Here is a 17,726-nt window from a genome sequence, read left to right as displayed (position 1 = left end):
TTACAGCAGGCTCTGCTTACTACATGCTCAGCATTCAGCATGCTCTGCATTCAGCATGCTCTGCATACAACATGCTCTGCATACAGCATGCTCTGCATTCAGCATGCTCTGCATACAACATGCTCTACTTACAGCATGCTCTGCATACAGCATACTCTGCATTCATCATGCTCTGCATACCTTACCGCATGCTTCTCAACATATCTTGGGTTGTTGCCAACTCACTAGACTGTCAAGCAGTTTCATAACGTTGCCTTCTAGTCTGCTGCTTTTGCACCAGTGAACCCTCACTCAGAGAACTTAGCTTTTCTAGGATAAGGTCCCTGTAGATGAGAAAGTTCTTTTCTCCCTCCTTCTGATATTCCCTTGAGGACTCTGTCATTTGGAGGGAGCCTTTAGCTGCATAACCTCTTATGGACTTTTATTTAAGCATAACATGCTTACAGGGAAGGTATTGGTTCCACTTCAGCCGCTAATCCCGTCTGTTACCACACCTGCTCCCATAGACCTTGAGCTGTGTTGCATGACATGCAGTCCAAGCTTAGTCCTTGTTAGAGGATTTTTGTTTACGGAGTCAATGTGTCACGGGGAAGACGTTCAACAACCAACAGAAGGGACTTGTTGTGACGCAGTGCGGCAACCTCAGCAACCCGTTAAGGAGTTGTCTGTACGACCCAGATAGTCTAGACAGATTCGGGTTGTCACTGTACTTCCTCGCTTGCCCATGATTGTCAGTTTACAGACTGTGCAGCAGTATCATGATCTTGTGTCCGGCTCCGTCAGACGACTGGCTTTTAAGAGCTCCCACAAGTCGTCGCTGTCTGGAGATTTTCAAATGGACTATGGATCTGACCAAGGAACTGGGCCTCCTGGTCAATTTTGAGGAGTCTCAGCTCGTTCCATCCCAGACCATTGTTTCCTTGGGTATGGATCTTCAGAGTCGAGTTTTTCGGACTTGTCCGTCGGCCCCAAGGATCTTCCAAGCCCTAGAATGCATCCAGAGCATGCTGAGAAGGAACCGATGCTTAGTCAGGCAGGGGATGAGTCTAACAGGGACACTTTCATCGCTGGCCCTGTTCATCGAGTTAGGGAGACTCCACCTCCGCCCCCTTCAGTATCATCTAGCTGCTCACTGGATAAAGGACATGACGCTAGAGACGGGCTCAGTTCCTGTTTCCGAAGAGATGAGGTCTACTCTAACGTGGTGGAAGAACAGCATTCTTCTCAAGGAAGGTCTACCTTTGGCTGTTCAGACCCCCGACCACCGTCTCTTCTCGGACGCATCGGACACGGGCTGGGGTGCGACACTGGACGGACAGGAATGCTCGGGAACATGGAATCAGGAGCAAAGGACACTTCACATCTATTGCAAGGAGTTGTTGGCAGTTCATCTGGCCTTGATAAACTTCAAGTCCCTCCAGCTTAACAAGGTGGTGGAGGTGAACTCCGACTACACCACAGCCTTGGCTTACATCTCCAAGCAGAGAGGGACTCATTCGAGGAAGTTGTTCAAGATCGCAAGGGACCTCCTCATTTGGTCAAAGATCGAAAGCTCACGCTGGTAACGAGGCTCATTCAGGGCGATATGAATGTCATGGCAGATCGCCTCAGCCGTAAGGGTCAGGTCTTCCCCACAGAGTGGACCCTTCACAAGATTGTTTGCAGCAGACTTTGGGCCCTGTGGGGTCTGCCAACCATAGTTCTATTCGCTACCTCGATGACCAAGAAGCTCCTCTTGTATTGTTCTCCGATTCCAGACCCAGCAGCAGTTCGCGTGGATGCCTTTCTGCTGGATTGGTCCCATCTCAACCTGTATGCATTCCCGCCGTTCAAGATTGTCAACAGGGTACTTCAGAAGTTCGCCTCTCACAAAGGGACACGGTTGACGTTGGTTGCTCCCCTCTGACCCGCGAGAGAAGGGTTCACCGAGGTACTGCAATGGCTGGTCGACGTTCCCAGGACTCTTCCTCCTAGAGTGGACCTTCTGCGTCAACCTCACGTAAAGAAGGTACACCCAAACCTCCACGCTCTTCGTCTGACTGCCTTCAGACTATCGAAAGTCTCTCAAGAACTAGAGGCTTTTCGAAGGAGGCAGCCAGAACGATTGCCAGAGCAAGGACGACATCCACTCTCAGAGTCTATCAGTCTTAATGGGAAGTCTTCCGAAGCTGGTGCAAGGCCAATGCAGTTTTCCTCAACCAGTACCACTGTAACCCAGATTGCTGACTTCCTGTTACATCTAAGGAACGTAAAATCCCTATCAGCTCCTACGATCAAGGGTTACAGAAGTATGTTGGCAGCGGTTTTCCGCCACAGAGGCTTGGATCTTTCCTCCAACAAAGATCTACAGGACCTCCTTAGGTCTTTTGAGACCTCAAAGGAACGTCGGTTGTCCACTCCAGGCTGGAATCTAGACGTGGTCCTAAGGTTCCTAATGTCATCAGGATTTGAACCGTTCCAATCAGCCTCTTTTAAGGACCTCACATTAGAAACTCTTTTCCTCGTGTGCTTAGCAACAGGTAAAAGAGTAAGTGAGATCCACACCTTCAGCAGGAACATAGGTTTCACATCTGAAACGGCTACATGTTCCTTGCGGCTCGGTTTTTTTGGCTAAAACGAGCTTCCTTCCCGTCCTTGCCCTAAGTCGTTCGAGATCCCAAGCCTGTCCAACATGGTGGGGAACGAACTAGAGAGAGTACTTTGCCCTGTTAGAGCTCTTAAGTACTATTTAAGAAGGTCAAAACCATTACGAGGACAATCAGAAGCCTTATGGTGTGCTATCAAGAAGCCTTCTCTACCAATGTCTAAGAACTCAGTTTCTTACTTCATCAGGCTTCTGATTAGAGAAGCAAATTCTCATCTGAAGGAAGAAGACCTTGCTTTGCTGAAGGTAAGGACACATGAAGTGAGAGCTGTGGCTACTTCAGTGGCCTTCAAACAGAACCGTTCTCTGCAGAGTGTTATGGATGCAACCTATTGGAGAAGCAAGTCAGTGTTCGCATCATTCTATCTCAAAGATGTCCAGTCTCTTTACGAGTACTGCTACACCCTGGGTCCATTCGTAGCAACGAATGCAGTAGTAGGCGAGGGCTCAGCCACTACATTCCCATAATTCCATAACTTTCTAACCTTTCTCTTGAATACTTTTTATGGGTTGTTCGGTCGGCTAAGAAGCCTTCCACATCCTTGTTGATTTGGCGGGTGGTCAATTCTTTCTTGAGAAGCGCCGAGGTTAAAGGTTGTGATGAGGTCCTTTAGTATGGGTTGCAGCCCTGTATACTTTAGCACCTTTGGGTTGATTCAGCCTCCAAGAGGAACGCTGCGCTCAGTAAGGAAGACGAACTTAAAAAAGAGACAGAGTAACGGTTCAATTCGACTTCCTTACCAGGTACTTATTATTTCATTGTTATTTGAGATAACTGTTATATGAAATATGGGATACTTAGCTATCCTTTAATCTTGTACACTGGTTTTCACCCACCCCCCTGGGTGTGAATCAGCTACATGATTATCGGGTAAGTTTAATATTGAAAAATGTTATTTTCATTAGTAAAATAAATTTTTGAATATACTTACCCGATAATCATGATTTAATTGACCCTCCCTTCCTCCCCATAGAGAACCAGTGGGACCGAGGAATAATTGAGGAGGTGTCAACAAGAAGTACTTGAGTACCTGGCCACAGGTGGCGCTGGTAAGAACACCCCCTTCTAGTATTGTGATAGCTGGCGTATCCCTCCGTAGAATTCTGTCGGGCAACAGAGTTGACAGCTACATGATTATCGGGTAAGTATATTCAAAAATTTATTTTACTAATGAAAATAACATATTTTAGAGTTCTGGCACTCACTGAATTACCTAAGCACCCATATTGCATTGACCAAACAACTAACTATTAACTTTAAGTTGATACTGCCCCATACCATTGTAGGCACTTTAAAATTCAATTGTCTGTATATTTGTAATGCACCCAATTCTGTTAATGACATAAGGATAATAAGCTTAAAGTAATCCGCCGACCTCCAAGGGTCGGGGAAGCAGTGACATGCCCTTAAAATAAATACAAACACCAGCCTTAGCTAAAGGCAAGGCAAATATAAGTGTGAAGTGTATGGGCGACCTCCGGTGAAGCCGGAGCTCCGGTGAGGCCGGATCGTAATGAAATGTCCTGAATAAAGGAGCCTTAGCTAATTAGCTAAGGCAACTTTAAGTGTTAAGTGTTTGGGCGACCTCCGGTGACGCCGGAGGATAATGAGATGCCCTGAATAATTCAATTGTGGCTAATAATTCAATTGTGAAAGATAAAAAGCTAAGTCGTAGCTAAAGACTAAAGCTTAGATTATAGTAAAGCGTATTTACGATCTCCGGTGAGGCCGGAGGGAGAAGAAAGGTCCTGAATAATTATTGTGAATAACAACACAGTTGTAATAACAAAGGCTATTGTGGATATGGCCGTGGCCTGAGACCGAAGCAAGGGCCACCGGAGGGTCTTATCTAAACAATATGAAGCCCGTCCCATGTAGTAAACAATATAAATATAACAATAGAACGAAAGTTATTGAGAATCCCTCGTGGCGGAGTATAACTCAAGGCGGAGTGGATAACGTTCATAACTACTCCCGAGCCGTAACGGGGAGAGGACGAAACACGGACCAAAATAACGCTAACAATTGAAAAGTCACGAAAAATAAATAACTCGTAAGTTATCATCCACCCAGAGGGGGAGAGGTGAGGGAGGGAGAACCCGCTGAACGCACAAAACGGAAAACGGGAAATCCGCTCCCCCACCGAAGCTAAGAAAGAAAACGAGAGAAAGGGGTAACTCGTGACTGCGAACAGAAAACGGGGACCCCAATCTCCCGCTCTCTTGGACACAAAAACAGGACTAAAAATCACAAAACACTATTATAAACGTATAAAATAAAAATGTACATCCATATAATACTACGATCGAAGAATAGCATCCGTTAAAACTTAAAATAAATAGCACTGTTCCTTTAACCGAGTCGAGTGACGAACGCCTCGGGCGGTTACTAAACAAAAACAAAGCTAAATCGCTATCTCGATCGTAGGCTGGACTTACTGTACTTGCAAAAAGTACCATGAGCAAAAAATAAAAATAAAAATAATAACGGTTCTAAAGGCATAAGGCCAGGGACTTAACCAAGAACCTAAGTGACAGAGTACTAAACGGGCAGATAAAGATGAATTCCCCAACAAGTGAACAAACAATGGCCGCCATGAACGGCCAGACGGGGATAATAAAACAGACTATACTGGATATAAAACACAAGCCCGGTACAATAAAATACTGTCAAAACAAACTATGGTACTTAACATTGGAATGTGTGAAGATGGAGCTTCGGACATGACAAAATAAATCCACGATAGATAAAAAAGACCGAGAGCACAACGAAAACATTCAACACTTTTGAATTCCAAAAAGAAGGATGATGTTCAGATGGCGCTCGCGTCGTGGCGTGGGTGGTGCGGCGATGGGGATGTGTCTAGGGCCTCTGTATCGGCCCATCCCTTTGGCGAAGGAATTAACTAAATGGAAGACAACCTGTGAATAGTGGATTTCACGCGCCTTTGCTTTATACACGACACCCAAAAGGTGCTCGCGCGAGGGTTGTAACCTCAGCATTCCATGCTTTTATCTTTCTCTGGTATAATTGGAAGGTTTTTATCAGAAAAGGTATACAAGAAGGACTTTTCGCCCGGCGCCACAGGTTCGACCCAGAAAAGTCTTAACTTCTTGGGATTTTCTGACAATAGACTTGTTCGCGACATCTCGCAACTGGAAGTTTCCGGTGTACAGCTCGCCAATACCAGATCCTCAGGCATTTTGACAAGATGCCTTCCAACGTCAGTGAGACAACCTAAATATCTATGTGTTTCCCCCTTCTGCCTAGTAAGGAGGCCTCTGAACAAAGTAAGGGCATCTTAAGATCTGTCGATAACCCTCATAGCTCTGATGTGGCAACATGCAGAATGGCTTCAAGACCTTCTACATCTGCTAAGGGAACTCCCTTCACTCCCAAATCTGCTCAAACAACCACATGCAAAGATTCACCACAAGACAGTGGCTTTGCTCCGTCTTCACTCCTGGGGGTTATCCAGCATCTACTCTCAGTGAGGCTTTTTGCAATCAGTTTTGAAGAGAATTCTGGTACCTCAAGGAGTCGTTTTCTGCCACCTTCCAGATAAAGTGGGCAATCTTTAATGCGTGGTGTCATGGAAGGGGTATTGTTCCTCTCTATGCCGCTATCCCTGTGACAGTAGAGTTCTTGTTATACCTCCGGGAGGAGAAGCTCTGCTCTGTCTCGGCGGTGAAAGATTACCGTTCGCCCTTGAGCCTCAACTTAAGACTGAACGGAGTTAACATTTCCTCCTCAACGGAATTGTTTCTCCTCATATAGAGGTTTAAGTGTACCTGCCCTCAGTCAGAAGTCAGACCACCACTTTGGAACGTAGTTCACCTACTACGAGCCTTGAAAGGACTGGAACACGATACAAAATGCTGCGTTAGTCATCAGAGTGCCTAAGGCTGTTTTCTTTCTCACCTTGCCCCCTGCTAAGAGAGTCGGTGAGTTGCATGGTCTCTCTTACGAGATTACCCATTCATGGGGATGGGAACAGGTAATACTCAGTTCGTTGCCAAGACCCAATATTTTGCTGTAGTAGACCCTAGGTTCGGGCCCTTCCAGATTGAAAGTCTCCCTACTGTAACTGATGACCCAGATCAATTGTTACTTTGCCCTGATGACCCTGATGAGTTGACTGAAAGAACTGCAGGAACTGGCTCACACGGCATCAAGCTTTTATTGAGCACGGGCAGGGTCAAGAGAAGAGTAGCCAAGAATATGTTCTCGTCTTGGATTTGACAGGTCATAGATAAGGCCTTAAATCCAGACTCTCCTCCTCAAGGCTGTAGACCCAGAGCTTATGATGTTAGGGGTATAAGTATGATCGTAGCATTAAAAAAGAACTACTATGTGGCGCATTTACTTCCAGCGGGTATTTGGAAGGGTCGTACGACCTTTACAGCCCACTACCTGCAAGATGTAACCTAATACTGTACAGTACTATGAAATATATTTGTTATGGTCCTATTTTCCCTGCGATAGGGATTTGGGCAATGTCTAGGTTTCACTCCAAGAAACTTTATCTGGTCAAGTCACAATGCTTAGTTCTCACACACATACTAATTGCCTAAGCTGTCAGCTCTCGCACATATTTGAGAGTTAGCGAGGTGTTAGGGTGCCTCCATTGTGCTGGTACGAAGCACAGCGTCACACCCCGGTGAAAATTCCCAGCCAGTTGGGTTAGGACTTCATCCTATTTAAGGTTGTGCCCATAGTAAAGAGTGAAAGGGTTTGTAGCTTATTTGATGTTGGAACAAATGACAAATTTGAAAGTACTTGTTTTTCCTAACTTTACGAACCTTGAGTTCTTTTCTTATACTTGATCTACCAGCACTTAACCCCCTGTAAGTCCTGCCTGCAATAAAAAGTGACGTCACATAACCAGTGTGTGTGTGTGTGAGCGAGCAGGATGGCTGGTCCACCCCCTACACCCCTCCCCCCTCCCCAGTTCCCCTCCCCCTCCCCCCTCCCCTGCTCCCCTACCCCCTCCCTGGTTCCCCTCCCCCCTCCCCTGCTCAACTACCCCCTCCCATGCTCCCCCTAACCTCCTACCACGCCACTTCCTCTCCTCGCTGACTAGCTGCGGGTGGTTATACCTTGCCAAAAGTTTTATGGATAGTTTCAACTTTGCTGAAGTAATTTATCCATAGTAAAGAGCTCAAGGTTTGTATAGTTAGGAAAAATAGAAATAACTGTATTTTCAAATTTGTCATTTTTGGATTTTTTTTATCAAGAGCTGACAAGACAGGTAAATGAAGTTAAACCTAAGTAGGTCTCAGCAGGACAATAACACTCCCAACATAGAAATAACAAATATGTAGAGTTTTGTGCCCTAAGATCTTTGTTTTTGACAGCAGTTTGACAATAGCACACACTTAACATTTGAATAAAAGAGGTGTTGAGGTTTGGCAGCAGGTTTGTGCATCAGGCTATTTTCTCATCATTGATTTTAGGAAGCTGCTGAGTTTGATCATCATTTGGTTAGGCTTAATTCTTTTAACTATAGGGAATAGTGTATTGTTGTTTTGTTGGGAGACATGTCTACATTATGAAAAGCAATTTTTCAATTTACAAAATAGAAAATATCACGTATTTTAAAAGTAATTTGCACTGTACCTTTGCAAGGTTTTATGGGAGGTACATTGATATACCAAAACCCTCAACCCTGGGAGACTTTGAGGTACGAGGTTCTAAGGCCAACGCATTTTACTACCAATGGAAAGTCTTGGCTTGGAGTTGGCATGAGCAACGTTGGTCAGGATGTAGAGCTATGCTCTTGTCCCTCTCCTGCCCAGGGACATTCCCAGGATGCTTCTCCACACTCATAAACCTCCAGACCAGCACAATCTTCCAGAACTGTCCTTAAGACCTCTCCTGACATTCCTGTACATCATAATCTTTCTCCTGGCTCCCATGAGCGATGAACTCCTTCCCCATGCTCATGCGTGAAGAAGCTGCTCATATTCCATGTTCTCCAGCTTCACCTAGAAACATTCCCTCTTTTACACGGGCTTCAAAGTCTTAAGAAGGAATGATCTACATATGAGCATGAACATAGGAACGATCTACATATGAGCATGAACATGATCACAAGGATGTCAAAAGTCTTCTGATATTGCATGATTGTTGTCTCTGACATCATCCCCTCAATGTGAATCTTGACACTCGCGATTGCTTTTATGGTCACCTCATCTTGCATCTCCTGGTACCCATTTTCCACGTTCCTGATTTTCCATACGAGCATCCCAGAATGCCCCACCGGTCACACGATTTGCTGAGAGGACACAGTCTTCAGTAAGCACACGATCGCTAGCGTGTATGGGCCTTGGGTCATGCACGATTACCTTTCAGAGCTTATTCGCCTCAATTTGTAAAGCGAACACAATCCCTGAAGGCGAAATTTCTCCCACTGGGTCCTCATGATCTCGTTCTCCACAAGCCAGACTCATCCCCAAAGGGAACACAGATTTCCTAACGATCCCTCTTTTAGCAATTAGTATCTAGTGACGAAGCCTTCATGTAGGAAGACCCGCTGATATAGGTCTCCTACAAGGAAGTCTGATAAGAAAATGTCTGGTCCTTTGTCTTTGAAGGATCGTGAATCATCCGAAACTATGTCATCTGTTCCTTCCAGTCACTGAAAATCACAACAATAACCCGCTATTAAGGATCATCCAAAGTGACTGGACCGGTCTGCCTCTAGTGACCCTTCTAAGCAAGAGACCACACCTCCCAATAGGACTCTCTTATTTATCAGTGTGATAATTTTAAGGAACCGTTGACACCCAGGATGAGCTCTCAATGCTGTCCTTAGAGGAGAGAGTTTTCCTCTGGCAGGGGTAGTTTCTGTCATAACCCTTCTTCATCCAAGGAGTGATTTGGAGAATAATCGCTTGGATCGTTCAGTGTCTTGCTCTTTGGAAACCAGGACACCTAGTGTCTTCTCGGTCTCAGAGGGCAAGAAAGCTCATGGCTCAAGACTTCAGAACCAAAGCAGTGATCCCTGAATCATTTTTCCTCTGTAAAGTACCGACCGAGCTACAACCTTTGTACCAACGTTTTTTCTAAAGGGAAGGAGAAATTCACTCTTGTTCCTGTTGAGGCCTCCCTCTGTTGGAGAGGAGAGGATTCTATGGTTAGGGAAGGTTCTCTTATCCCTGACATAAGTCCACTTTATGTGGAACTGAGAATATTAAGTGGGAATCCATTTTCTTTAAGGTCTTAGTCGTCGTCAGGTAGTTGAATGACTTTGGAGAAGCCTCCACTCAATGCATCAAGGATGGGCTGATGGAGATTGATCAGCACGTTGGGGCCCCTCTAGGTTTGAGACCTGCCCTGAGCTACCTTTGTTTGTGCTTGAACGGGATGCTTTGGTCAGGGTGACTTAACTGGTCACCGGACCTAAGAATTCACTCCGGTCAAGTTGATCCACTAAGCTCCTGCCTCCAGCTCTTTCTCGGCAGTGAAATTTTTAAATGCCTGAGGAGGCAGTTCCATCATCTCTTTCTGATTGATCCAGCAACAGCAGTGGTGATGACAGACACCATGGTAGATAGAATGAAGTATTAGGACACTTCATTCTCGGCTTCTAAGTCTACGGCCATGAAAGCTGCAGCTATGGCCAAGCTGAGCTGGATTGACCACTGGTCTGGAACGGAAGTATACTTCACTTTGTCTCTGCGTCTGTCAAATCCGGAGGAGAAGTAGTATACTGACCTTGTACTGTCATGGGTAAAGGCAGCTACTTGGTGCATCATTCAGCAAATTAGTGGGCCAACTGTTTTGAAGAGGAGTGATATTGTAGTACTGTAGTGTGATTTTCCAGTCAGGTGGAACAGGATGCAGCTCTCTCCCTTAGGAATGCCCTGTTCATAAACATCTCGATATTCTTCTTGCAGAAGGATATCAAGAACTGTTGACTCCCTTATCCACAGAACATTGATCTTCAGGAGCTGTGTCCTTTCCAGAATAGTTGCTTTTAGAGCTTCTTCCTCCAATACCAGTTAACCAGGGCAGAAGCTGACAAAGAAGTCCAAATCACAATCTGTAGTTCCAGAACCCTCTATATCGAGAAAAGGCGGGGACCGTATTCCTCCGTTTTGCACCTAACTTGGCCATGGTAGGAAGGAGGGGAGATCAGCGAACCCCTCCTCCAGTTGCCACGTTGCAGGATGCCTATCAAGCCATTTGGCAATGTGTCAGCAACATTGTGCAAAGAGTTTGGAGGGGAAAGTCCTTCGGGACTGTTACCACCTTCCTTTCATCTGCTCTCGTACACCCCTCACTCACTCTCCGATAATGTTCCTGATGTACCTTCCAGAATCACCAAAAGCCCTCACCCTGGCAACAGAAGTGACAACAATGATGGAAATAAATACTCTGGAAGACAGGTCTCTTGGCCTCTACAGCTGATTATTTTTAGTAAGGAAGTTGATGGGAAGTTGTAGATCTGTCATAGATCCCTCTCCATTCGAGATGCAGATGGTGGTTAAAGTTCGTACAGCCATCAGAAAGGACAACTTCATGCTCTCTCAGTTATAAGGATGCATATTTCCAAATACCGATCCATCAGTCCAACAGAAAGTACCTCTGCTTCATCCTTGATCGAGTTGTGTACTAGTTCAGTCCTGTGCTTCAGACTGTTGACCACTCTCCAAGTGTCCACTTGAGTCTTCAAGTTGGAATTGGATTAATTTGCTGCTATATTTTGACAATTGGTTGATCTGGTAGTCCTTGAGGAGACAGTTGATTTTTGCCATGATCTAGGGACCGTGATTAACTGGCAGAAGTCTAGACTCACAGCCCAGAGATGGATGGAGTATCTGTGAATGTTAATAGATATGGCAGCAGCGAGAGTCTTTCCATCAGACAATCAAATCAGCAGACTCGGATAGATGGCACAACTGTTCCTGATTGTTCAACAATTTCAGCATGACAGTGGCAACATCATCTTGGTCATGTTTCGTTGCTGGAGAAACTCGTGCCTCTCGGGCATCAGCTGCCTTCATTCCTTCAGGTTCCAGTGGAACAGGTGTTGGACGATCTCTTGTGGCTGGACGATGAAAACTTCACCAAGAGAGTCCCATTCGACTCTACATCTCCAGAGATGCTGCTGTTCACAAACTCATCCAAGGAGGGGTTGGGCGTACAACTGAGGAACCAAATCGCCTCAGGACTGTGGTCTGAAGACAAATAAGTAGAGTTAGCACATCATCCTATTAGAAATGTGATTGCAGTAGATAATATCAATAGACAAGTAGGGTTTGTGTCCCAACCTCTCTGCAAATTGGTGATGCAGGAACACACATGGGTGTGCGATAATTCAACGAAGTCCTAGAAGACTTACTCAGCCATCAGGTCTAAGTGGTAGGTGCATAGTGGTCCCTGATACCGTGCATGACAGAAAGGCTTCTTGCCAGTGGGGGTCGTCAACGATCCACTTATTCACCATTTAGCTGAACAAGGAAATTCCATGGTTTTGTTTTCTAGTCCCAGACTCATCAGCAGCAATGTTAAATGCCTTCCAACTGGACACTTATGCAATTCTGACCATCTGTCAGATACACTGAATAATCAACAGACTGTTGATGACCTCAAATGTCAGGCTGATCTTGGTGGCTCCCAAGTGGCCACATGTTGAAAGGTTTCTAGATTTTTTAATGCCCCTTTTTGAAGTACTGGTAGAACTACCCCAATTGCACAACCTTCTCTGTCGGCTTCATATGCAAAGGTACCACAACTAGGTGGCCTCTTTGTCACTTCACAGGAGAAAATTATCCAGCAGCTCCTCTGAACGAGAGGCCTGTTATGAGGCACTGCATAGGAAATGTCTGGATATCTACACAAATCCTCAGCTGCTATCTACCAGGGAAAGTGGGTCATCCTCTGTAATAGGTATCGTAGATGGGATGCTTCTCTGATTGGAGCATTTTTGCAGTTGAATGCTGATTTCCTCTACTACCTTTGTCGAGGAAAGCTTCTCCTAGTTTCTACGGTAAAAGGCTATTGGTCAGCCTGGAACCAAGTCTTTAGACTTAAAGGGTTGTACCTCTCATCCTCATGAGAATTTATGAGAAGCTACAAACAGTCTTCTCTTACCAGCTTGAGACGATACAATAGATCTCGGCTCTCTTAAGCACACTCGTACGAAATCTTAAGATTATCAAATGGGTGTCTGATACTTAAGTTTCCAATATTAAACTTACCCGATAATCATGTAGCTGTCAACTCCGTTGCCCGACAGAATTCTATGGAGGGATACGCCAGCTATCACAATACTAGAAGGGGGTGTACTTACCAGCGCCACCTGTGGCCAGGTACTATAGTACTTCTTGTTGACACCTCCTCAATTTTTCCTCTGTCGTGCTTCCGGCAAGACGTTCTGGGATACGCTTATGATCTTCGAGTATTTTCACGGCTAATTGGTGAAGTATTCTCTCAGATTTCGGCTGTCGCTTTACTGGAAACCTTCTTATATTAGCTAGATAGCTTTTATATAGTCCTGATTAACGGTTAACGATCTTTTGCTTGATTTTGGAACCCCCTTGGCTAACTCTTTGGATTCAAGATGTCTGACATTTCGCAAGCCCCCTCCCATAGACGATGTAGGTCTTGTAATAGGCGTATTCCGAAGGCCTCGGTAGATCCTCACACCGCTTGTTCTGACTGTAGGGACAGGCCCTGTCAGTTAGAAAATCGATGTGAGGAATGCGCCGGACTTTCGGAACTTGAATTTGTCCGTCTTTTGAAATATTCAACTAAGTTAGAGAGAGGTAGAGTTAGGAGGAGTTCTTCTCACTCTTCACTTTTTTCCTCACCTCATGATCCCCTACCTTTTCCTACCCCTGTAGTGGCTACCCCCGAACCTACTATTTGCCCTCCGCCTGATATGTCTGTTGTTTTGCGTGCTATTCAGGCCTTAGGCGATAAAGTAGAGTCAGTGGTAAGTGATCATAAGTCTCTTATGGCCGAAGTCAAGGAACTTAAGGTCAAGAGTGCAGTGGGTGGAATTAGTGCCAGTGCTGTGACGAGTGCTAGTGTCAGTGCAGTGCCAAGTGCTAGTGTCAGTGTCAGTGTGGTGCGTGAGGATACTTCTGTGCGAGCCAGTCGTCCTCCCAGTCCGGGACCTCTTGCAAGCTCCCAAGCCCAGGGGAGAAGCAATGTCGAAGGGCATAAGGGTTCGGCAGGCCTTGTTCGGCGCACAGAAGTATCCTCGGTGGTTGCGGGCGTGTCTTCCAAAGACCGTCACTCCCACCTGCAGACGATTGAGCCCGTCTTTTTCTCGTCCGCTGATCAACTGTCAGGGAAGAAACGTTGGACTCAGGTCTCGAGACCACTTAAACGCAGAGTCCAGTCCGCGAGTGCTCAGCCAGGCTGCAGTCATTGGCTCAGCTCTGACTCGCCGCAGTCATCAGTCGACTGCACTCCGCCCAAGAGGAGTAAGGTTCTGCCACAACAGAGCTCGACTGTTAAGGCTTTACCTCAGCCTACTGTAGTTTCTGCCGACCCCAAGTGGACTCTACTACAGTCCATGCAAGCACAGCTTTCGGACTTGATGCGTGAGTGTCGGGCTGAGAGTGTTGCGCCTCCGCCTCCGCCTGCACTCCCTCCGCCTGCGCTCGCTCCGCCTGCGCTCGCTCCGCCTGATCGCAGTACCACCTGCCAGGCGTACGATGTTGAGCCACGTTCTGAGTTTGCTGTTCCCAGTGGTGTTCAGCCTCTGCCTTCCTTAAGGCAACCTTTACAATGGGATCAGGAGGATTATACCTCTCTTCCTCCGCCTCCACTTGCTGCTCCACCAGTGATGCAACACTCGGTTGAGGTACAACAACCTCTCCCGTCCATGAGTCAGTCTCCTCAGCTCTCGCTGCAGCGAGCTCAACCCTCCACAAGGCTAGCACCACAACTCCTTAGCCTTGCGCCTCAGGAGCCTCAGCTTGCGAGACATTTACCTTGTTCTGCGCAGCCTCTACCTCATCGCGCTCCGCTCACACCACAGGAACAGGAACTTGCTACTCCGCTTCCGCCAACCGCTCAGCAAGCGCAACCCTTGGGTTCAACCACTCATGCTAGGAGTCAGCCTCCTCCACCCATGCGCCTTCCTTCTGCTTCGTCTTTTGTTCAGCCTTTGCAGTCTGAGCCTCAGGTTTTCCCTCAACAGATACTTGAAGAGGAAACCATTAATATTGTTCCTACTCGTTCTGACTCTGCTGTTCAGCATTCTTGTCCGATCTCTTCGCTACACTCTGGTGATGAGGCTTCTGATGATGAGGCGGCACACCTGGATCCCTCGTCAGACGTGGATGAATCCAAGCCTTCTCCACAGTCTATTGACTTTCGTAAGGTCTTGGCTCTGCTTAGGGAGGTTTACCCAGACCACTTTGTCTCTGCTATTCCCCGCTCTCCACCATCTGAGTTTTCGCTGGGCATACAGCAAGCTAAGTCCACCTATACTAAACTAGTCCTAGCAAGGTCCTCTAAGAGAGCGTTAAGGATCTTAGGGGAGTGGCTGCAGACTAAGCAACACCTTGGCAAAACTTCTTTCATGTTTCCTCCGACTAAGCTCACTTCGAAAGCGAGCGTTTGGTATGCCACAGGAGAAGCACCAGGCTTGGGAGTACCTGCCTCTGCCCAGGCTGACTTCTCAAGTCTGGTAGACTCGCCTCGGAGAACTGCAATGAGGCGCTCTAAGGTTTGCTGGACCTTCTCAGACCTTGATCACTTACTGAAGGGCGTATTTAGAGCATTTGAGATGTTCAACTTTCTAGACTGGTGCCTGGGAGCCCTCAGCAAGAAGACCTCCCCTGCGGACAAGGATTCTGCCATGCTATTAATGTCCTGCATGGATAAGGCCATTAGAGATGGATCTGGTGAGCTTGCGTCGATGTTTGTATCAGGGGTTCTGAAGAAAAGGGAACAGCTGTGTACCTTCCTTTCCTCCAGCATTACACCTTGTCAAAGGTCACAACTCCTTTTCGCTCCGCTCTCGAAGTTCCTCTTCCCCGAAGAGCTGGTTAAGGACTTGTCTGCTGCCCTGATACAAAAGGACACACACGATCTTGTAGCCTCATCGGCTCGTAAGTCTAAGGTTGCTACCTCAGTCCCCAGGACTTATCGCTCCCCAGTGGCTGATACCCCTGCTACGAGGTTCATACCGCCCTTTCGTGGTAGAGCCCCCAGCCGAGGAAGCTCCCGTCCAGACTCTTCCAGGAGCAAGTCTAGGAAAGGCTCCAAGACCTCTAAAGGAAAAAACTGACTCTCCGCATCTCCAGACAGCAGTAGGAGCCAGACTCAAGATCTTCTGGCAAGCCTGGGAAAAGAGAGGTGCAGACGCCCAGTCTGTCAGTTGGCTGAGGGACGGTTACAGGATTCCATTCTGCCTAAAACCACCTCTGACCACATCTCCCATCAACCTCTCTCCCAACTACAAAGAAGAGGACAAGAGGCTAGCATTGCACCAGGAGGTGTCGCTTCTTGTGCAGAAGAAGGCAGTGGTTATAGTCCGGGACCATCAATCCCCGGGCTTCTACAACCGTCTCTTTCTAGTGGCCAAGAAGACAGGAGGTTGGAGACCGGTGCTGGACGTCAGCGCTCTCAACGCGTATGTCACCAAGCAGACGTTCACGATGGAGACGACGAAGTCGGTCCTAGCAGCGGTCAGGCAGGAGGACTGGATGGTCTCGTTGGACTTGAAAGATGCCTACTTTCACGTTCCTATTCATCCAGACTCCCAACCTTTCCTGAGATTCGTTTTTGGAAAGGTTGTCTACCAATTCCAAGCCCTGTGTTTTGGCCTAAGCACAGCTCCTATGGTGTTCACTCATCTGATGAGGAATATAGCAAAATTCCTCCACTTATCGGACATCAGAGCCTCCCTCTACTTAGACGACTGGCTGTTGAGAGCCTCCACGAGTCGTCGCTGTCTGGAGAGTCTCAACTGGACTTTGGACTTAATCAGAGAACTGGGTCTGTTAGTCAACATAGAAAAGTCTCAGCTCATTCCCTCCCAATCCATTGTGTACCTGGGAATGGAGATTCGGAGTCAGGATTTTCGGGCTTTTCCATCGGCCCCCAGGATAAGCCAAGCCCTAGAGTGCATCATGAGCATGCTGAAGAGGAGCAGTTGCTCGGTGAGACAGTGGATGAGTCTCACAGGGACCCTTTCATCACTGGCCCTGTTCGTCGAACTAGGGAGACTCCACCTCCGCCCTCTTCAATTCCATCTTGCAGCTCATTGGGACAAGGGTTCGACTCTCGAAGCAGTCTCTATCCCAATCACCCAAGAGATGAAGACCACTCTCCTGTGGTGGAAGAACAATCTCCTTCTCAGGGAGGGCCTATCGTTGGCTATTCAGACCCCCAATCTTCATCTCTTCTCAGATGCATCGGACTCGGGCTGGGGTGCGACCTTGAACGGACGGGAATGCTCGGGAACGTGGAACGAGGAACAGGGAATGCTCCACATCAACTGCAAGGAGCTACTAGCAGTTCATTTAGCCCTGCTGAACTTCAAGTCCCTCCTGCTAGGCAAAGTGGTGGAGGTGAACTCAGACAACACCACAGCCTTGGCTTACATCTCCAAGCAAGGAGGGACCCATTCGAGGAGCCTATACGAGATCGCAAGGGACCTCCTCATTTGGTCAAGAGGTCTAAACCTCACTCTGGTCACGAGGTTCATTCAGGGCAATATGAACGTCTCAGCAGATCGCCTAAGCAGAAGGAATCAGGTCATTCCCACGGAATGGACCCTCCACAAGAGTGTGTGCAACAGACTTTGGACCTTGTGGGGTCAACCTACCATAGATCTGTTTGCCACCTCCATAACCAAGAGACTTCCGCTGTACTGTTCCCCTGTTCCAGACCCTGCAGCAGTTCATGTGGATGCTTTTCTACTGAACTGGTCCCATCTCGACCTTTACGCATTCCCACCGTTCAAGATAATAAACAAAGTTCTGCAGAAATTCATCTCGCACGAAGGGACACGGCTGACGCTGGTTGCTCCCCTTTGGCCTGCAAGAGAATGGTTCACAGAGGTACTTCAATGGCTAGTCGACATCCCCAGGACTCTACCTCTAAGAG

The sequence above is a fragment of the Palaemon carinicauda genome, unplaced genomic scaffold (assembly GCF_036898095.1).
Source record: "Palaemon carinicauda isolate YSFRI2023 unplaced genomic scaffold, ASM3689809v2 scaffold122, whole genome shotgun sequence".
In the NCBI taxonomy this organism is placed as follows: domain Eukaryota; kingdom Metazoa; phylum Arthropoda; class Malacostraca; order Decapoda; family Palaemonidae; genus Palaemon; species Palaemon carinicauda.
This window is presented reverse-complemented; position numbering follows the sequence as displayed.